The sequence below is a fragment of the Dendrobates tinctorius genome, unplaced genomic scaffold, assembly GCF_039654945.1.
Source record: "Dendrobates tinctorius isolate UK_male_01 unplaced genomic scaffold, ASM3965494v1 ptg000224l, whole genome shotgun sequence".
Lineage (NCBI taxonomy): Eukaryota > Metazoa > Chordata > Amphibia > Anura > Dendrobatidae > Dendrobates > Dendrobates tinctorius.
Genome location: NW_027361891.1, coordinates 5,960,841 through 5,982,778, shown reverse-complemented (window position 1 = coordinate 5,982,778; position 21,938 = coordinate 5,960,841). Strand labels below are relative to the sequence as shown.

Genomic DNA, 21,938 nt, shown 5'->3' with positions numbered 1-21,938 from the left:
GGCGGGGCTCTCTGGAGGGGAGGCGGAGCTCTCTGGAGGGGGAGGCGGGGCTGTCGGAAAGTAAGCCTCCTCTGGCGCCATCCGCGCTGTGTGAGCCCAACACTCTGATTGGCTGAGCGAGCTGTCAGTCTAGATGATTGACAAGCTGTCCTGAAATGCCTGCGTGTGACAGGCGCTTCCCACAGCCTGGCCGTGCACTGTGGCCGGGTCCGTGCGGCCTAGGACAAGTCTGGGAATGGACTCTCCTGTCACACAACCCCTCCGAGGACTCTGCAGACAGCACCCAGTAAGGGCTGATAACAGAGGGCAGTAGAGCAGCTGGAGGCTCTATAATACCCCCCTTGCATATGCACAATTAGGCCTGTTTCACACTTCAGTTATTTGACGTCAGTCAAAATCCGCCGATTTTAGAAAAAAACAGAGCCGCCATTTTTTGTGGTGGATCCGTTTTTTCCCATAGACTTGCATTAGCGGCAGATTTTGACTGATGGTCGTCCGTTGCATCCGTTTCTTGACGGATCCGTTAGAATGTTAGCATCCACCGGCTGGAGTAGACAGACAATGTAACGTTTTTTCCAGCGGCGGACCGCTATTGTAAGCTGCGCAGAAGATATTCCCTGTCATGCAGTTTAACCCTAAACGGCGTTCTGAGAGCGGCGAAAAAATTCTCCCTTTAAATTTCGTGCATTTAGCGGCTGCAGCGGATCCATCCAAGATTCGGCCTTCTGGGCCACCCTCGCAGAGGTCGGGTATGGCCCAGGACACCTGGGCACCTCAGGTGGGGGGCAATGCAGAGCCCATATATTCCCGGCACTGTTCTGCGAGTGTGCGGTTGCCCTGAGGTGCCCGGAGCGGAGTGATGAAGGTCTGTACAGTGGCTGTCAACTAGATCAATGAGACGGGCAGGGTTGCCAACCATCCAGATATTCCTGGACAGTCCTTAGCATTTACTTAAAAAAAAAGAAAAAAGCGACATGTCCATGACTCTTTATGACGATGGAGAAACTTCTGCGGATTATTATGACTATCATCAGTTTCCAGTGAATGCTGCTACATCGGCATCATTGGCTGTAGAGTTGTATGACATTAGGCTGTGTGCAAAATCCGCAGGTAAATCCGCAGGTTAAAAGACCTGCGGTTTATCTGCGGATTAGCCTGCGGTTTATCATCTCCACAATGGAGGAGATGGTAAACCGCTGCGGATTTGAAACTGCAGCAAAATCCACGCGGAAAATTCCGCAGCGTCTGCACAGCGGTTTTCAATTCCCACAGGGAATAATGGTACTGTACAAGCTGCTGCGGATCCACAGGGCCAAATCCGCTGTGGATCCGCAGCAGAATCCGCAGCATGTGCACACAGCCTTAAAGGGAACCTGACAGCTGATACATGCTGCCCGATCCAAGTATGTTTGGCTAGACATAGCTTAGTACCTGCCGGGGACTGCGCCAAATAGACTATTCGGACAGGAGGGTCTCCTGCAACTTCTGCCGGCCGCTGTCCTGGAGTGACGGGTCTTCTTGTGTGCGTGTTTATAAGGAAAGACCTGTCAAAAACTGCAGGTGGCGGCGTAGAAGTCTCCTGTGCATCTCAGCTCCCGTCTGCTGCAGTGTTTCTGAGTCACACATACCTTGAGGAAATTATACAGCCAGTGTCTGATAGATGCTGCCAGTGAGTCGCTGTCAGGTTCCCTTTAACCCCTTAAGCCACAAGGGTGGTTTGCACGTTCATGACCGGGCCAATTTTTACAATTCTGACCACTGTCCCTTTATGAGGCCATAACTCTGGAACGCTTCCATGGATCCCGGTAATTCTGACATTGTTTTCTCGTGACATATTGTACTTCATGTTAGTGGTAAAATTTCATTCATATAACTTGCGTTTATTTGTGAAAAAAACGGAAATTTGGCGAAAATTTAGAAAATTTCGCAATTTTCCAAATTTGAATTTTTATGCCCTTAAATCACAGAGATACGGCACACAAAAAACTTAATAAATAACATTTCCCACATGTTTACATCAGCACAATTTTGGAGCCAAAATTTTTTTTGTTTGAAAGTTATAAGGGTTAAAAATTGACCAACGATTTCTCATTTTTGCAACACCATTTTATTTTTACGGACCACATCACATTTGAAGCCACTTTGAGGGGTCTATATGATAGAAAATACCCAAAAGTGAAACCATTCTAAAAACTGCACCCCTTAGGCTAAGTGCACACGTACCGGAACTCTCGCGGAAATTACCGCGAGAATTCCGGAATTCCAGTCCGCGGGAAAATCGCATTTTAAATTCCCGCGATTTTCCCGCGGAAAAACTAGCATTTTGCAAGCGTAATTAGCTTGCAAAATGCTAGAGTTCTCCAAGCGATCTGTAGCATCGCTTGGAGAACTGATTGACAGGTTGGTCACACTCGTCAAACATAGTGTTTGACGAGTGTGACCAACTTTTTACTACTGAGGCCGCGTATGCAGCATCAGTAGTAAAAGATAAAATGTAAAAAAAAATAAAAAACGGTGTTATTCTTACCCTCCGACGTCCCGCGCATCCGTTCCCAGTAATCCTTTGCGAAAATGCCCGCGATGACGTCAGTTCTCGCGGGATCACGACGTCTCGCGGTAATTCGCGATGACGTCGCGCGAATGACCGCGAGACTTCGCGATCCCGCGAAATCGGACGCCATCGCGGGCATTTTCGCAAAGGATTACTGGGAACGAGAGCGTGGAGAGAAGCGGAAAGACTGCGCGGGACGTCGGAGGGTGAGAATAACAATATTTTTTATTTTTAAATTCTTTTTTTTACAGGGATATGGTACCCAAAGCCCGGAGGACAGTCTCCTCTCCTCCGGACCGTGGGTACCATCCGCAAATGTTCTGCTTACTTTCCGCATGGTGTGCACAGCCACATGCGGGAAATAAGCGGAACAATGCATTCCTATGGGTGCGGGATCGCCGCGATTCCGCAAATTAATGAGCATGCTGCGGTTTTTACCGCGAAGCAATTCCGCCGCGGTAAAAACCGCAGCATTAGCACAGCATTGCGGAATCCCATAGGAATGCATGGGATGCTTATTTTTCGCGTTTTCGCGGCAAAATCGCGCGGTTAAAACAGCCGCGGAAACGCGAAAAAAACGCCACGTGTGAACCCAGCCTTAAGGTGCTCAAAACCACATTCAAGAAGTTTATTAACCCTTTAGGTGCGTCACAGGAATTTTTTCAATATTTAAAAAAAAAATGAACATTTAACTTTTTTTCACAAAAAATATACTTCAGGTTCAATTTTTTTTATTTTACCAAGGGTAACAGGAGAAATTGGACTGCAAAAGTTATTGTGCAATTTGTCCTGAGTATGCTGATACCTGATATGTGGGGGGAGAACCACTGTTTCGGCGCATGGCAGACCTCAGAAGGGAAGGAGCGCCGTTTGACTTTTTCAATGCAAAATAGGCTGGAATTCAGATCGGACGCCATGTCGCGTTTGGAGAGCCCCTGATGTACCTAAACAGTGGAAACCCCCCACAAGTGACCCCATTTTGGAAACTAGACCCCCCAAGGAAATTATCTAGATATGTGGTGAGAACTTTGAACCCACAAGGGCTTCATAGAAGTTTATAACGTACAGCGGTACAATTAAAAAATCATTTTTTCCACAAAAATGATCTTTTCACCCCCAATTTTTATTTTTCCAAGGGGAACAGGACCCTAATAGTTATTGTGCAATTTGTCCTGAGTACGCTGATACCCCATATGTGGGTGTAAATGACTATTTGGGTGCATGGCAGAGCTCGGAAGGGAAGCAGCGCCATTTGACGTTTTTGGCTGGAATTGAGATCGGACACCATGTCGCGATTGGAAAACCCCTGATGTACCAAAACAGTGGAAACCCCCCACAAATGACACCATTTTGGAAACTAGACCCCCCAAGGAACTTATCTAGATGTGTGGTGAGAACTTTGAACCCCCAAGGGCTTCACAGAAGTTTATAACATACAGCCGAACAATTAAAAAATCATATTTTTTCCACAAAAATGATCTTTTCACCCTCAATTCTTATTTCTCCAAGGGTAACAGGACACTAAAAGATATTGTGCAATTTGTCCTGAGTGAGCTGATACCCCACATGTGGGGGGTAAACCACTATTTGGGCGCATGGCAGAGCTCGGAAGGGAAGCAGCGCCATTTGACGTTTTTGGCTGGAATTGAGTTCGGACACCATGTCGCGTTTGGAAAGCTCCTGATGTACCAAAACAGTAGAAACCCCCAACAAATGACACCATTTTGGAAACTAGACCCCCCAAGGAACTTATCTAGATGTGTGGTGAGCACTTTGAACCCCCCTGTGCTTCACAGAAGTTTATAACGCCCAGGCGTGAAAATAAAAAAATCGTATTTTTTCCACAAACATAATCTTTTAGTCACCAATTTTTTTATTTTCCCAAGGGTACAAGGAAAAATTGGACCCCAAAAGTTGTTGCTAAATTTGTCCTGAGTACGCTGACACCCCATATGTGGGAGAAAACTACTGTATGGGCACACGTCGGGGCTCGGAAGGGAAGTAGTGACGTTTTGGAATGCAGACTTTGATGGAATGGTCTGTAGGTGTCATGTTGCTTTTGGAGAGCCCCTGATGTACCTAAACAGTGGAAACCCCCCCACAAGTGACCCCATTTTGGAAACTAGACCCCCTAAGGAACTTATCTAGATGTGTGGTGAGCACTTTGAACCCCCCAGTGCTTCACAGAAGTTTATAACGACCGGGCGTGAAAATAAAAATATCGTATTTTTTCAACAAACATCTTTTAGTCCCCATTTTTTTTATTTTCCCAAGGGTAACAGGAAAAATTGTACCCCAAAAGTTGTTGTCCAATTTGTCCTGAGTACACTGACACCCCATATGTGGGAGAAAACGACTGTATGGGCACACGTCGGGGCTTGGAAGCGAAGTAGTGACGTTTTGGAATGCAGACTTTGATGGAATGGTCTGCAGGTGTCATGTTGCCTATGGAGAGCCCCTAATGCACCTAAACAGTGGAAACCCCCACAAATGACCCCATTTTGGAAACTAGACCCCCTAAGGAACTTATCTAGATGTGTGGTGAGCACTTTGAACCCCAAAGGGCTTCACAGAAGTTTATAATGCCCAGGCATGAAAATAAAAAATCTTATTTTTTCCACAAACATGATCAATTAGTCTCCATTTTTTTATTTTCCCAAGGGTAACAGGAGAAATTGGACCCCAAAAGTTGTTGTCCAATTTGTCCTGAGTACAATGATACCTCATATGTGGGAGAAAACTACTGTATGGGCACACGTCGGGGCTCGGAAGGGAAGTAGTGACGTTTTGGAATGCAGACTTTGATGGATTGGTCTGCGTGTGTCATGTGCATTTGGAGAGCCCCTGATGTACCTAAACTATTGAAGCTCCCCATCAGTGACCCCATTTTGGAAACTAGACCCCCCACGGAACTTATCTAGATGTGTGGTGAGCACTTTGAACCCCCAAGTGCTTCACAGAAGTTTATAACGCCTGGGCGTGAAAATAAAAAAATCATTTTTTTCCACAGAAATGATATTTTTGCCCCCAATTTTTTATTTTCCTAAGGGTAACAGGAGAAATTGGACCCTCAAAGTTGTTTTGCAATTTGTCCTGAGTATGCTGATACCCTATATGTGGGGGTAAAACACTGTTTGGACGCATGGCAGAGCTTGGAAGGGAAGGAGCACCATTTGACTTTTTCAACGCAGAATTGGCTGGAATTGAGATCAGACGCCATGTTGCATTTGGAGAGCACCTGATGTGCCCAAACAGTGGAAACCCCCCAATTATAACTCCAACCCTAACCCCAACACACCCCTAACCCTAATCTCAGCCCTAACCCTAGCCCTAACCTTAAAGGGAAAATGGAAATAAATACATTTTTTTTATTTTATTATTTTTCCCTAACTAAGGGGGTGATAACGGGGGGTTTGATTTACTATTTATGGCCGGTTTTATGTTTGGCAGCTGTCATAGGCTAAAAGACGCTTTTTATTGTAAAAATAGTTTTTGCATCACCACATATTGAGAGCTCTAATTTTTCCGTATTTTGACCCACCGAGTCATGTGAGGTCTTATTTTTTGTGGGACGAGTTGACATTTTTTTTTGTACCATTTTCGAGCACGTGACATTTTTTGATCGCTTTTTATTCCGATTTTTGGGACGCAGAATGAACTAAAACCAGCGTTTCATGAATTTCTTTTGGGGGATGCCTTTACACCGTTCCACGTGCGGTAAAATTGATAAAGCGGTTTTATTCTTCGGGTCAGTACGGTTACAGCGATACCTCATTTAGGTCGTTTTTTTATGTTTTGTCAGTTCTATGCAATGAAAACTATTTTATATAAAAAATAATTATTTTTGCATCGCTTTATTCTGCGAGCTATAACTTTTTTATTTTTTTGCGGATGACGCTGTATGGTGGCTCGTTTTTTGCGGGACAAGCTGACGTTTTCAGCGGTACCATGGATATTTATATGCATCTTTTTGATCGCGCGTTATTGCACTTTTTGTTCGGTGGTATGATAATAAATCATTATTTTTTGCTTTGTTTTTTATTTTTATTTTTTAAGGGGTTCATTAAAGGGGTTAACTAATGGGACAGTTTTATAGGGTGGGTCGTTACGGACGCGGCGATATCAAATATGTGTACTTTGATTGTTTTTTTGTTTTTTTTTCAAAAAAAGAATTTATTGGGGAATTTTTTTTTTTTTTTTACTAATTTATTTAGCGATTTTTTTTAAATTATTTTTACACTTTTTTTTTTTTTTTAAACTTTATTAAATTGTCACAGGTGGGACATCACTGTCCTGTGACAGATCGCTGATCTGTCACATCACAGATCACTGTGACAGATCAACGATCTGTCACAGGCACTGCTGCAGACTTCCTCATGCCACACTGATGAGGGGCAATACCCCGAAACAGCTGTCTGTGGATGGATACCATGTTTTGGCATAGGTGGTTTCCTTCATTGGAAGATTGCCCTTCCCGTGGTTGTTCCTTCCCGGGGAAAGACCTGGCTAGTCAGTGCTTGCGTTGAGAAACGTGATGGTGTCTCCGCGGCTTGTGTTTTGCATGTTTTTACATATTTCCCATAAGGGATGGGGGCATTGCTCTAGAATCACTGTGTTGAGAAACATGTGATGGTGTCTCCGCAGTGTTGGATGTTGATCTCCATGAGTTCATTCATCCTCATTTTTCACAGGCTGCTGAAGAGTGACAGTGAGGTCTCTAAGAAGCTGAGCAGGGCTGTCGGCTGCTGAAGAGTGACAGTGAGGTCTGTAAGAAGCGGAGCAGGGCTGTCGGCTGCTGAAGAGTGATGGAGGTCTGTAAGAAGCTGAGCAGGAATTTCGACTGCTGAAAATTGACAGGGAGGTCTGTAAGAAGCTGAGCAGGGCTGTCGGCTGAGAGTGACAGGTGTGTAAGAAGCTGAGCAGGGCTGTCGGCTGCTGAAGAGTGACAGGGAGGTCTGTAAGAAGCTGAGCAGGACTCTCAACTGCTGAAGAGTGACAGGTAGGTCTGTACGAAGCTGAGCAGGACTTTTCGGCTGCTAAAGAATGACAGGAGGGATGTAAGAAGCTTTGCAGGGCTCTCGACTGCTGAAGAGTGACAGGTAGGTCTGTAAATGGCTGAGCAGAAATTTAGACTGCTGAAGAGTGACAGGGAGGTCTGTACGAAGCTGAACAGGGCTGTCGTCTGCTGAAGAATGACAGGGACGTCTGTAAGAAGCTGAGCAGGGCTGTCAGCTGCTGAAGAGTGACAGGGAGGTCTGTACGAAGCTGAGCAGGGCTGTCGGCTGCTGAAGAGCGACAGGGAGGTCTGTAAGAAGCTGAGCAGGGCTGTCGGCTGCTGAAGAGTGACAGGGACGTCTGTAAGAAGCTGAGCAGGGCTGCCGGTTGCTGAAGAGTGACAGGGAGGTTGTCATGATCCAGTGTTGGATCTGGCAGTATTAAAAGCACAAAGTGAACTTTTTTTTACTTTGGTTGAGTTCAAAGGTGTTTTGACTGTCCCCGGTGGTGGTTAGCGGTATCGCACCTTAGATTTAGGTTAGGTTGCACTTAATTGGGAATCAGGTGTGACTCCCTATAAAGGTGTGCTCAGGGTGTTCACTCACTGCTGGTGATATTTCTTGCTGAGTTGTTGGAGAGCCTGGTGGAAGGATGGAGCGGGATAGGAGTCCTGCGCAGTCAGCCAGAGAGAATGAGTGCCAGCTAATGGTGTCTGCAGGAAGGACTGGCATGGCTTGGTGGAGTCGCAGTTTATGGTGTCGGCGGGAAGTGCGGGCATGGCTTATAGGAGTGGCGACTAGGAAGAGAGTTGCACTCAGCATGCTCTACTTGGTTGCTGAGAACTGGACTCAAGCATGCTTGTCTTCGTGGCAGAAGCTGAACACTTCCTTGGGACTCTGGTACTAAGCAGCTGCCCTCCAAAAGGAACATATATTGCCAATATCAGCGGTGTTTGTCATAAACCTGAAGTGTCAGGGAATGGTGGGGTGAACTCAGGGTCTGGGCGTCCCCGCTGTAGGTGTTTCCCTAATGAGGGGTGGTCTTGAGGGTCCAGAGGCCCCTCATTAAGGAGGGGGTACTGTCATGATCCAGTGTTGGATCTGGCGGTATTAAAAGCACAAAGTGAACTTTTTTTACTTTGGTTGAGTTCAAAGGTGTTTTGACTGTCCCCGGTGGTGGTTAGCGGTATCGCACCTTAGGTTTAGGTTAGGTTGCACTTAATTGGGAATCAGGTGTGACACTCTATAAATGGGTCTCAGGGTGTTCACTCACTGCTGGTGATATTTCTTGCTGAGTTGTTGGAGAGCCTGGTGGAAGGATGGAGCGGGATAGGAGTCCTGCGCAGTCAGCCAGAGAGAATGAGTGCCAGCTAATGGTGTCTGCAGGAAGGACTGGCATGGCTTGGTGGAGTCGCAGTTTATGGTGTCGGCGGGAAGTGCGGGCATGGCTTATAGGAGTGGCGACTAGGAAGAGAGTTGCACTCAGCATGCTCTACTTGGTTGCTGAGAACTGGACTCGAGCATGCTTGGATTCTTGGCAGAGGCTGGACTCATCTTGGGACTCTGTGTACTGGACTGCTGCAAGTGGTGATGGACTCTGCTCCCAGGCTGCACGATGGTGACGGATCCAGTTATGTGATGGATCAGGGTGGAGGAGAAGATGCACACTGGTGGTGGGCTCTGTTGCTAGGAGCGCACGCAACAGAGCAAAGATAAGTGGTGTTTCCCCTGTATTGTCTCTTTCCTCATGTGTGTTGTTAGTGCAGTGGTGGGATTAGTCTCTGCACCGACCTATTCCCTAGTGAGGGTTTAGGCTCAGGGCGAGCAAGGGCGTTAAGGTACGCGTGCGGCGACAGGTGCGGAGCCTGTTTAGGGAATGTGAGGAGTGTAGGGACACTGGCTCAGGGGAGTGCAGGAGGTCTCCATTTCCCCATTCCCTATCGCAGGGCCCACCATTGTTAAAGTTACCCAGGTTCCCCCCTTATTATTTAAATGCACCTTACTGGAGGCGGTGTTTCCAGATATATGTATGCATGGCGTGTAATACCTAAATCCGCCAGGTGGAGGCGGCGTATCCACCTGCACGCTTTATTATTTAAATTCGCCCCACTGGAGGCGGTGTATCCAGGGTCACGTGTGTTATGGGTTCGCCTTGCGACATCATCTGCGTCCTGACACACGTGATCATGACAGAGGTCTGTAAGAAGCTGAGCAGTGCTGTCGGCTGCTGAAGAGTGACAGGGATGTCTGTACGAAGCTGAGCAGGGCTGTCGGCTGCTGAAGAGTGACAGGGAGGTCTGTAAGAAGCTGAGCAGGGCTGTCGGCTGCTGAAGAGTGACAGGGACGTCTGTAAGAAGCTGAGCAGGGCTGCCGGTTGCTGGAGAGTGACAGGGAGGTCTGTAAGAAGCTGAGCAGGGCTGTCGGCTGCTAAAGAGTGACAGGGAGGTCTGTAGGAAGCTGAGCAGGAATTTTGGCTGCAGAAAAGTGACGGAGGTCTGTAAGAAGCTGAGCAGGGCTGGCGGCTGAGAGTGACAGGTGTGTAAGAAGCTGAGCAGGGCTGTCGGCTGCTGAAGAGTGACGCGGAGGTCTGTAAGAAGCTGAGCAGGGCTCTCAACTGCTAAAGAGTGACAGGTAGGTCTGTACAAAGCTGAGCAGGACTTTTCGGCTGCTAAAGAATGACAGGAGGGATGTAAGAAGCTTTGCAGGGCTCTCGACTGCTGAAGAGTGACAGGTAGGTCTGTAAATGGCTGAGCAGAAATTTCGACTGCTGAAGAGTAACAGGGAGGTCTGTTCAAAGCTAAGCAGGGCTATCGACTGCTGAAGAGTGACAGGGAGGTCTGTACGAAGTTGAGGAGGGCTGTAAGAAACTTATCACGGCTGTCAGCTGCTGAAGAGTGACGGAGGTCTGGAGGAAGCTGAGAAGGGCTGTCGGCTGCTAAAAAGTGACAGGAGATCTGTAAGAAGCTTAGCAGGGCTGTAGGTGCTGAAGAGTACAAATTTCAAAAACTGGCTGTCACTTCCAAGTATAAGTATAGTGTGAACAGGTGCTTAACCTAGAGTCACCAAATCATATACATTCAAACAAAAAATGAAGCACACTGTAGCGCCATAACATGCAAACATGAAAGTTGGTGACTCTAGGTTAGGCACCTGTTCACACTATGCTTACACTTGGATGTGACGGTCAGTTTTTGAAATTTGTATTCATTAACCTTCTGACTGAGCACTCCACCTGTTAGCCGCAGGCGTTTTTAATCAAAGCAGGGCCACTACCCCTCCACAGAGATATAGACTTCAGTCTAAACAGATGATTCAGTCTAAGTGAGGATTGGCATTAGATAGGGTCCTGGAAAATGAGAAATGCCTTACCGTGGCTTCCAGGTACACATAACTTGGCAATAGACCTGGCAATAGACATGGTGGAGGAGTGGGCCTTCTCTTTTCTTCCAACTGCACCTTCAACCCAATCCCACCTCTACCCTCCCTTATCTTCCCCTCTTTTGAAGTCCACTCTGTCCGCATCTCCTCTCCCTCCAACCTCCAAGTGGCTGTCATATACCGACCTCCAGGCCCCACCACTGCCTTTATTGACCAATTCTCCACCTGGCTCCTCCACTTTCTCTCTGCTGACATTCCCACCATCATCATGGGTGACTTCAACATCCCCATTGACACCCACCAGTCAGCAGCCTCAAAACTTCTGTCGCTCACTTCTTCCTTTGGACTTACTCAGTGGTCCTCCTCAGCCACCCACACAGACGGACACACATTAGACCTGGTCTTCACCCGCCTCTGCTCTCTTTCTAACTTCACAACCTCACCACTCCCTCTATCTGACCACCATCTACTCACTTTCTCATCCCTGTCCTCCTCACCTGTCACCCATGTCCAGCAACATTTGCACCCCCGCAGAAACCTTGCACATCTAGACACTCGCATGCTCTCTGACTCTGTCCTACCACTGTCCTCCATATCTTCATTCCATGACACAGACACTGCCACTAGTTTCTACAATGCCACTCTTGCATCAGCCATTGACTCGGTCGCCCCTGTCATGCATAACAGAGTGAGACGAATCAATAGACAACTGTTATGATTGAGTCACCGAAGTCCAGAAAACCAGAGAGGTTGGCAGCTATCGGATTGCAGACCCCTGATCCTATCACAACAACTAACAGTAGCCGTGGGGGGTTCCTACGATGCCCTAGACCCCTCAATCACAGCCGGAGAATTAAATAGGCCTAAAGAAAGAAAGGGGAAATGTAAACTGCCCCAGAGCAGACCCCAAAGCAATAGGCAGCCCCCAACATATAATGACGGTGAAGCAAGATGAAAACACTAACACAGACAGAAAGATAGACTGAGCAAATACGGGGCCCAAACTACCTAGATAGGAAAGGACAGGAAGGCTGCTGTCTGCAATCCGTGAAAAACCCTATGAAAATAGGAGCCAACACACTGACAGTGAAAAAGGCCCTGAAGACGCTAGGCTTCAAAAAAGCTATGTCAGCACTCAGGAATATTCTGAAGACAGAGCAACCGGCAAAAGGAGATTCAGCTCATCCCAGCAGGGAATGGCAGAATCCATAAAAGCAAGGAAAACAAAAACAAAACATAAATGCAAACAGGCAAAGCAGAAAACTTAGCTTTAGGGAAGCAGGAATCAGACTGGTGTCCTAGAAGTCCACAGAGAAATCACCCGCAGGGCAGAAGGGCGTCGGCAGCCTTATATCCAGTCAGTGACTCCACTCAGCCAGTCATCCTCAGTGATAATCAGGCTCATTACCTTCCTTTACCAGAATAGGGAGTTCACCAGACCTCAGTGACGAAGGGGAAAATGAACTCACAACAGTACCTCCCCCTTGAGGAGGGGTCACCGAACCCTCAACCACGCCACCAGTGCCATCAGGGTGAGCCCGATGAAAGGCACGCACCAATCTTTTGGCATGAATATCAGAGGCAGAGACCCAGGAATTATCCTCCTGACCATAACCCTTCCACTTAACCAAATACTGGAGTCTCCGTCTAGCCAGATGGGAATCCAGTATTTTCTCTACCTCATATTCCATGTTACCTTCAACCAATACAGGGTCTGGAGGTGCCACCCCAGGAACAACTGGTTCAACAAACCTCTTCAACAAGGACTTATGGAACACATTATGGATTTTAAATGTGACAGGAAGAGCCAAACGAAAAGAGACCGGATTAATAATCTCCAAAATCTTGTAAGGTCCAATAAATCTAGGCTTAAACTTAGGAGAAGCCACTTTCATAGCAATATTTTTTGATGATAACCACACCATATCACCAATCTTAAACTGGGGACCAATGGTCCTATGTCGAGTGGAAAACCGCTGGGCCTTTTCCTGGGAGAGAGATAACTTATCCACCACTTGGTCCCAGATCTGGTGCATTCTCTCCACCACAGTGTCAACACCTGGGCAGGCAGAAGGCTCCACCTGCCCTGAAGAAAATCGAGGATGAAACCCAAAGTTACAAAAAAAAGGTGACATCAAAGTGGCAGAACTAGCTTTATTACTTAAAGCAAATTCGGCCAAGGTCAAAAATGAAACCCAATCATCCTGATCAGCGGAAATAAAACATCTCAAATACGACTCCAAGGTCTGGTTTGTTCTCTCTGTCTGCCCATTGGTCTGAGGGTGAAAAGCAGAGGAGAAGGACAACTGAATTCCCAGCTTGGAACACAAAGTCCTCCAAAATCTAAACACAAACTGAACTCCTCTGTCAGATACAATGTTCTCAGGAATCCCGTGCAAGCGAACCACCTGTTGCAAAAACAGGGGCACCAACTCAGAGGAAGATGGCAACTTAGGGAGTGGTACAAGATGAACCATCTTAGAGAACCTATCACAAATCACCCAAATAACAGTCATTCTTTGAGAAACCGGCATATCAGAGATGAAATCCATTGAAATATGGGTCCATGGCCTCCTGGGGACCGGCAAAGGCATCAACAACCCACTAGAGCGAGAACAAGATTTAGACCGGGAGCAAGTCCCACAGGACTGAACAAAATTCCTGACATCATGAGACAAGGTGGGCCACCAAAAAGAGCGACTCACCAGATCTCTAGTACCAAAAATACCTGGATGACCAGCCAATGCAGAGCAATGAACTTCAGACATCACTCTCTTCTTCCACTGGTCAGGAACATACAACTTTCCACTGGGACAACGCTCAGGTTTGTCCTCCTGGAACTCTTGCAGCACAAGTCTCAAATCGGGCGAGATGGCAGAAAGAACTACCCCTTCGCCTAAGATGGTAGCAGGCTTGGTCACCACAGGAGAATCAGCAAAGAAACTCCTAGAGAGGGCGTCTGCCTTGACATTCTTAGTTCCAGGAAGAAAAGAGACCACAAAATCAAAACGTGTAAAAAACAAGGCCCACCTAGCCTGTCTAGGGTTCAAGCGTTTAGCCGACTCTAGGTAAATCAAATTCTTGTGGTCAGTGAGGACCACAACTTGATGTTTAGCTCCCTCCAACCAATGTCTCCACTCCTCAAATGCCCATTTCATGGCCAACAGTTCCCGATTCCCCACATCATAGTTACGTTCAGATGGAGAGAACTTTCGGGAAAAGAAAGCACAGGGATTCATTTTAGATGTTACAGGATCCTTTTGGGACAAAACAGCTCCTGCACCAATCTCAGAAGCATCCACCTCTACCTGGAACGGGAGTGAGACATCAGGTTGCCGCAAAACCGGGGCGGAGGTAAATCTTCGCTTCAGCTCCTGAAAGGAAGCAACAGCCTCCGGAGACCAATTGAACACATCAGCACCCTTCTTAGTCAGATCAGTCAATGGCTTGGCAATACTAGAAAATTTTGCTATAAATTTCCGATAAAAATTAGCAAAACCCAAAAACTTCTGGAGGGCCTTCAAAGAAGTGGGCTGAACCCAATCATAAATGGCCTGTACCTTGGCCGGGTCCATTTCAGTAGTTGACGGAAACAAAATAAATCCCAAAAATGAAATCCTCTGTACTCCAAAAAGGCATTTCGATCCTTTGACATACAGGGAATTCTCCCTCAAGATCCGGAACGCAGTCCGAATATGTTCCACATGAGAATCCCAATCCTCGGAGAAGATCAAAATATCATCCAGATAGATAATCAAAAATTTATCGACAAAGTCTCGGAAAATATCGTTCATGAAGCACTGGAAGACAGAAGGGGCATTAGTGAGCCCAAAAGGCATCACCAGGTACTCAAAATGTCCCTCCGGAGTATTAATCTCTGCAATCTCATCTGCAGTAGATAAACAGCAGGAGACTGCAGAATGTGAGGGTCTGGATCCCTGCAGAGTAAACGCAGAAATCCGACGCCTAACATTACCCCCCCTCCTAGGGACCCCTCCCCCTGAGCCTTCTGATCCAGCAACTTGTGCCCATCAGAGGTATAGACCTCAGACTCGTCCGAAGGCAAGTCAGATGTCCCGGTAGGTGACAGAGAGACCCGGGAAAAGTGGAAGGTATCAGGGGCGGCAAGGTCGCCAGGTTTGAGAAGGGACCCGTGGGAGACGACGGGAGCGGAAGTTAAAGTGGAACACCACCGTGTGTCGGCAGGCGTCTCCACCCTTTGTTTAGAGAGGCTATTCCGAGCACAAAAGGCGCAGGCCCGAATATATTTTTTAACATCCCGAGCCCTATGCGGCCACCATTAAGACCCTGCCAGGAGTTTTGTGGTCTGCATATAGCCACAGTGACCACCCCTCCTGGACGCGTGTGGCCACGCGAGAACCTTCGGCCGAAGGCGAGGAGGAACAAGGGTCTTGCCCGGCGGCACAGAGTTTGGTCGTTGCGGGGCACTGTTGTCCTGAGAAACAACTTGTTGACAATGATAACTGCAGCTGGAGCCTTGTGCCGGACGCACCTGGAGAACGGCGCGAGACACCTCCATGGGCTCTGGGGGTGGAACCTCTGGCTCGGGTAATTCCAGAGGCTCAAAAGAATTGGGAGCCGAGGTAACCTTCCGTTTGGATTGAGCACGCTCCATACCGCGCTCCAAAAAACGGAGATCAATGCGGGTGGAAATGGCAATCAGTGCTTCCAAACTTGCAGGAACCTCTCTGGTAGGGCATCTTTAACGTGCTCCGCCAAACCTCTCCAAAACACAGGGATGAGGGCTTTGTCGGACCACTCCAGCTCGGAAGCCAGTGTCCGAAAACGGACGGCATACTAACTAACCGAGAGAGAACTTTGAGTCAAAGCGAGAAGCTGAAGAGAGGTGTCGTGCGTGACCCATGGACCGAGGAAGACCTGCTTAATAGCTGTTAAAAACTAAGCAGCAGTCCGAACCTCTGGGTCACCACGCTCCCATAGTGGCGTAGCCCACTCCAACGCCTTACCCAACAGAAGGGATACAATAAACCCCACCTTGGCCCGTTCCGTAGGGAATCGTGCAGCCAGTAGCTCCAGTTGGATAGAGCACTGGCTGATGAAACCCCTACAGGAGGCGCCATCGCCAGAAAATTTATCGGGCAACGGGAGGCGGGTAACTGTCGGTGCGAGGGAGGACGTGGACATACATGAAACCGCGTCTGTTATTGCCTTTACAGCAGCTTCGGTGGATTGTGCAGCTGAGAGAGCCCTCTCAAGAGTGGCCAACCGGCCCTCAAGCTGCCAAATACACTGTAAGAGATGCTGCTACTCTGCCATCACTAGCTAGACCCTGGCGCTAGTATAATGTTAGGAACGGCGGAACACACTAAATAAAAATAATAATAAAGTGCGTTCGCCGCTTGGGGTCCACCGTGCAGTAGATGATATAACTGCTGCTAAGTGGTGGCAGGAGCAATATGGCGGTAATGCTCACAGGGTTAAACGTCACCCAGGTGCGCAGAGCAATCTCTTAAGTCACAGAGATGCCAAATAAACACAAATACACAGACTGAGCGGTCACAGTACTCAGTATAAATACACACACGGTATCAGGTCACAGGAGTAGCCCAAGACGGCGGCACTACGTCCGTCTAGACCTACCGTGTGTGCGGCGTCGCAGCTGCGGACACTAAGGAGAGCTGCTACTGCAGCGCTGCGTGGAAACTGCCACTAAACGACAAAGCTATAACGCAAGCGCAATGTTGGACGCTAGCAGCTGTGGATGTTGCAGCAGAGGAGCGCTGGCGCTGATTCTAACTCAGTCCCTAACCACATACGTAATATCAGAGGGAAGGGGTTTTATAATGATTCATTCACCAGAATCATACATCCGTCCTCATACACAAAGCAGCAAGTAAGTCTATACTAGCGCATGGCGAAACAGCCATGCACGCCTTTTATAACAGCCGGGACCTTCTGCAAGCCTCCAGATCTCTGATATGGACCAATGAGATCGCAGAAATCCGACGCCTAACAAATATCACCGGTAGTGGTGAGAGAGAAGGCGGTAGCGGGGTCATTGCAGGCTGTAGGCTTTCTTGAAGAGGTGGGTTTTCAGGTTCTGTCTGAAGGATCCAAAAGTCGTTGATAGGACTTGTTGGGGCAAAGAATTCCAGAGAATAGGGGCAGTTCGGGAGACGTCTTGGAGGCGGTTGGGTGAGGAGCGAATAAGTGTGGAGGAGAGAAGGAGGTCTTGGGAGGACCGGAGATTACGTGAGGGAAGGTATCGGGAGATTAGTTCAGAGAAATATGGGGGAGACAGGTTATAGATGGCCTTGTAGGTCAGTATTAGTAGTTTGAACTGGATACGCTGAGGGAATGGAAGCCAGTGAAGAGATTTGCAGAGGGGAGAAGCGGAGGAGTAGTGAGGAGGTACAACCTAACTACCAACTGGCGGGCTTCTCCCGTCCAGCCAAACCACAGTTACCGTGGGCACTGCTTTCATTCACATGTGTCTCTCACACAGACAGGCTCTCTGTGTCGCCAGGCTGAGACACTCACACAACCACCTGGCATCCTTTTATATCCACCTCCCATTATTCATTAGTAACCAGGTGAGATACTGACCAGACTAGGCCACATAGGAAAGGTATCTGGGCAAGATATACCTGCCATCATCCACTATTCCCACATGATTCTCACAGCTAGTAACACCTTACACCTGATAACATCTCTACTGGTCCCAACATGGCTATACAGCAGTAAGTATTGAGTTCAATGCAACAAATGAATTTAGCAAACATTCAGTAGGCACTGTTATATACCATTAAATGAAATGTTGCACTAGATGACAGCAAACAGGGATTGTAGCAGTAGTAGCAGAGATTGTACCGGTGTGAAGAGAGGAGAGGAGCTTGATGTTAATTATCGGCCGTAGAATAACTGTATTAGCGACGGATTATGACGGATGGCCTCACGTTTCATCCGCCATGCGCTGGATCCGTCGGAATTTGTTTGTCCGTCGTCTGGAGAGGAAGGACAAAGTAACGTTTTTTTGTCTGCGTTGAAAAGTCAGACAACGACGGATCCAGCGCCATCCGTCGTTGGCTAGAATGGAAGCCTATGGGCGCAGGATCCGTCGCTGTCCGTCAAATGATGGAATCCAGCGACGGATTCCGTGTTTTTACACTGAGCATGCTCCAAATCTGTGTTTATTAGCCAATTGGCCAGACAGCCCCAAATCTATATAAACCTGCCATGTGGCTTCATTCCTCAATGTGCCAGCAAAAATCAAGACACCAAGAAGTCTGCCAGCAACAACTCCTGCAAGCCAGAGGACTGCCAGCTAGAGTTCTGCCAGCCAGAGGACTGTTAGCCTGCCACCCACAGTCCTGTCAGCCAAAGTGAGTCCTGCCAGCATGTGTGCGGCGTGTGTGTATGTGTGTGCCGAGAGTGTCAATATTTTTTTTTTTTTTAAGTTGGCATTTACTGTACTTGTATTTAAAATAAAGAGCAGTGTAGCTCCAATTTGGTTTTAAAAAAAAATTAAACAAAAAAAATATTAATAAAAATTTATACAAAAACTGTCCGTAGTATCATTTCACCAGGGTAACTTTTAAATTGTGGTTTGCGAAGACCAGGAAAGCACAACATGCAATACAGAGTTGGTTGAGGGTCTATTTTTTAAATAAAAGGTGTATAAAACTGTGGATATCAGAAATTGGGTATTTAAATTTTTAAAAGGGGTTTACAAAAATAGCATCTGTGGTCAATAGATCTTCAAGTGGGGGTTTAGTTATTTCAAGTTTGAAGGAGGGTATTGTTTGCAAGGTCTAGGTTTGTTTTTTTTGTGGGGTTACAAGAGCAGAAGGGTTTCCAAGCTTGCGCATTTCGCATATTATCGAAGGAGGATATCAAGGTCAGACTTGTGTGCCTTGGTAGATTATTTGGGATTACAGAAGGGTGGGGGTTTGTCTGCTTGCACACCGGACAGCACAGTGGCTCAGTGGTTAGCGCTGTAGCCTTGCAGCGCTGGAGTCCTGGGTTCGAATCCCACCAAGGAGTTTGTATGTTCTCCCCGTGTTTGCGTGGGTTTCCTCCCACACTCCAAAGACATACTGATAGGGAATATAGATTGTGAGCCCCATCTGGGACAGTGATGAAGATGTGTGCGAACTGTAAAGCGCTGCAGAATATGTTAGCGCTATATAAAGATTATTAAGATTACTTTTGCTCATATCTAAAATTAGAGCGGGGTGGTTTAGAAACCTATAAAAGCACTTAGCACTTTTTTTGTGGGGGGCCTATGGTGATTATTTTGGGGGAGGGGGGTTAAATCCTAGTAGCTCTGGAGCTATCTTTCATTTTCTAATTCAGCTGCCTACACATAATCTTTATAATATCTCTTTCTACTTGCAGATCCAAACAGGGACCAGGCCAGCGTTTAAACTCCTGATGTAAGTATTAAAGGACAGAAAGCTTAAAATATAATTTGTATAGTAGCTAACAAGTTTTTTTTATAATTGCATATCCAAACACAGCCATTATGTCTGCTTCTGGGAGCCTTCCTTCACAGCGTCGGCGAACTGAGGTAATTAAAATAATTTTTCTTTTTGGTTGATGGTAAATTTTGGGGTTAATACTATATGCATTATATATGTTTTCACAGGAAGCTGAAGTAGCAGAGAGCCTTCCAGAAGCAGATGGACGGGGTGGAGAATTGACAGGAGCAGCCGCGTGTAAATTTCACACAAACAGTTCCTACAGACATCACAGTGCACCCAACACATAAAATAACAGATCATCATACATCACAGTACACACATAACATATGCCTACTTCCAACATAATGTTTTATTTTTCTAGTCTGCTGCACATTCTGGTCATCACCATGAAGGTACTTCCAGCACCTCCCAGGGTCGGCGTCGCGATGGCTGCAGCGGTCATCCTAGAGTAAGTACCCATATTTTTTTTTTATAGTAGATGTGGATTTGAGTTTAATGTTCTTGTTTTGTTTATCTTTTAACAGTCTTCACAGCGTGCTCCCGACTCGGAAGGTGAGGACAGGGGGCTGGACGTGGACCTCCTCATCGAAGAGGTACACGATCAGGAGCCGCTGTGGAACGCGGGGGACCGCTGCCATGCGGATCAACACATCACCCGTTGGCTCTGGCAGCAAGTTTGTTTTGTAGTAGTAGAAAAATGGGAGTACCTCAACCCTCTGCAGCAGACTCAAGCGCATAAGTACTCACAGTTCGGTAATTTATGTTGAAGGACGGAATGTGTTGTAACCAATTTGGGTTTTCACTTTACAGGTGAAAGGGTAATCTAGCGGTGGAGGTCACTCAGGGATCGCTTCAAGAGGGAGTTCAACAAGGAGATGCAGGCCCAGAGTGGATCGAGAGGACACAGGAGCCAGTACAAGTCTGCTAGAGCCCTGTTGTTCCTCCGGTCAACGTTGGTCAGCAGAAGGTAAATATTCCCCAACCCATTTATCAAGTCAAAATGTTTACATGTCCAACCTTATTTTTTGGTTTCAGCCAGGGCAATGCAATATCAATATATAATTTTTTTTTTTCGTTTCTTTGACAGCACCGTCTGCAGCACTCAGGAGCCTGCTGCTGAGTTGGACCCTTCTGGAGCGATCCCACAGGAGTCTGCGACCGGGGACCACGTTGAGAGTCCCGAGCCATCTGACCCTTCCCACACTTCTAGTCCTTTGGCCCCATCAACCAGCGCTGGAGCATCATGTCAGACTTCGTCACATGAAGCTGCTGGTGACGAGGTAGCTTTCCCTTTACCCCACCCCTCTGACACTGCCGCTACCTCTAGAACACCTTTGGGTTCTGGCCGGCAGCACCTGAGAGGTCAGGAAAGGAGCTATGTACCCGAGTTCTTCCATCTGAATGCAGCCTTCCAGAACGCAATAAAACTTTTGGCCGAGCAAGTGACTGCTGGGTTCAACATGTTGAACACCAGCATCCTTGAACTCGGCAGTAGTCTGGATAGGATGCATTCAGATGCAAGCAGATCGCCGAATCATACTTTTTCCAGGCGGTCCTCGCAAGAATGGAAAAGCTAACTTCTGACCAGCAGATGCATGTAATGCAAAGCTGCCATCTTGCTCTAGCGCAGGCCATCTCCCAAGCCCCTCCACCAACCCCAGTAGTTCCTCCCACACCTGCCCCCCCAGCCACTGTCCCTCCTCCCAATCCTTCCCAGTACCAAAATCCTTCCCAATACCAAAATCCTTGCCGTTACCAGAATCCTTCCCAGTTCCATAATCCTTCCCAGTTCCAGAATCCTTCTTCCCAGTACCAGATTCCTTCCCCAGAGTTTCCTTCCCCAGCCCAGCTTCATATTCCTTCCCCGGCCCAGCTTCCTGGAGTGTATAATTTGCCACCAACACCAACCCAACCCCCGCCCAACCTGTTCTCCCTGCTCAACCTCATGTTTTGTCCACCCTTTCCAGTTCAACCCCAACCCGGTCGCCTTTCCCCCCACTATCGACATGGTCCACCCTGTCAGCCACTCTGATACTGTCTCCACCCAACAGTTTACAAATTTGTAAAAATTTTTGTTAAATAAAACTTGTTTTTGGTTTAAAAAATAATTTATTGTCTGTCAATTATATTTAATTTAAGTTACAACACTTTGTATAAAAGGTACTAAACATACAACATAAGTTGTAAAGGTAAAAAAATTGTGGGTTTACCAAAAAAAAAAAAGACAATTTTGATGAAGGTACAAAACTTGGGTTAATACAAAAAACATGGTATAACAAAAACATGGCATATGGTATAACAAAAAACATGGTGTAATCACAAATGTGACTGGTACAAAAATTGGGTTATACAAAAAACATGGTATACTCACAAGTGTGAGTTCAGCAATAAGTTTGGTAATCCAAACATACATTATATGAAAACACAAACATATCAAACCATGTCATCCTGCCATTCAACTCTTCCTTGAGGTGACATAAAGTACTCCACAAATTTGTCCCTCATTCTGGAAACTGCCACAGCACTCCGAAAAGTTATATTTTGATAATC

The 21,938-nt window shown here is 47.1% G+C and overlaps 1 long non-coding RNA gene across 2 annotated transcripts; it reads left to right on the top strand.

The window, feature by feature from the left end:
- The first annotated feature begins 135 nt into the window (after positions 1–135).
- On the top strand, positions 136–21,496 carry LOC141059193 (uncharacterized). Of its 2 annotated transcripts, XR_012222398.1 has the most exons (7): positions 136–286; positions 19,303–19,340; positions 19,425–19,474; positions 19,553–19,622; positions 19,750–19,836; positions 19,913–20,355; positions 20,476–21,496. It is a non-coding gene; the product is annotated as an uncharacterized lncRNA (long non-coding RNA). The 2 variants fall into 2 exon arrangements; XR_012222397.1 differs by having other exon boundaries at positions 19,553–19,836.
- Positions 21,497–21,938: the final 442 nt, after the last annotated feature.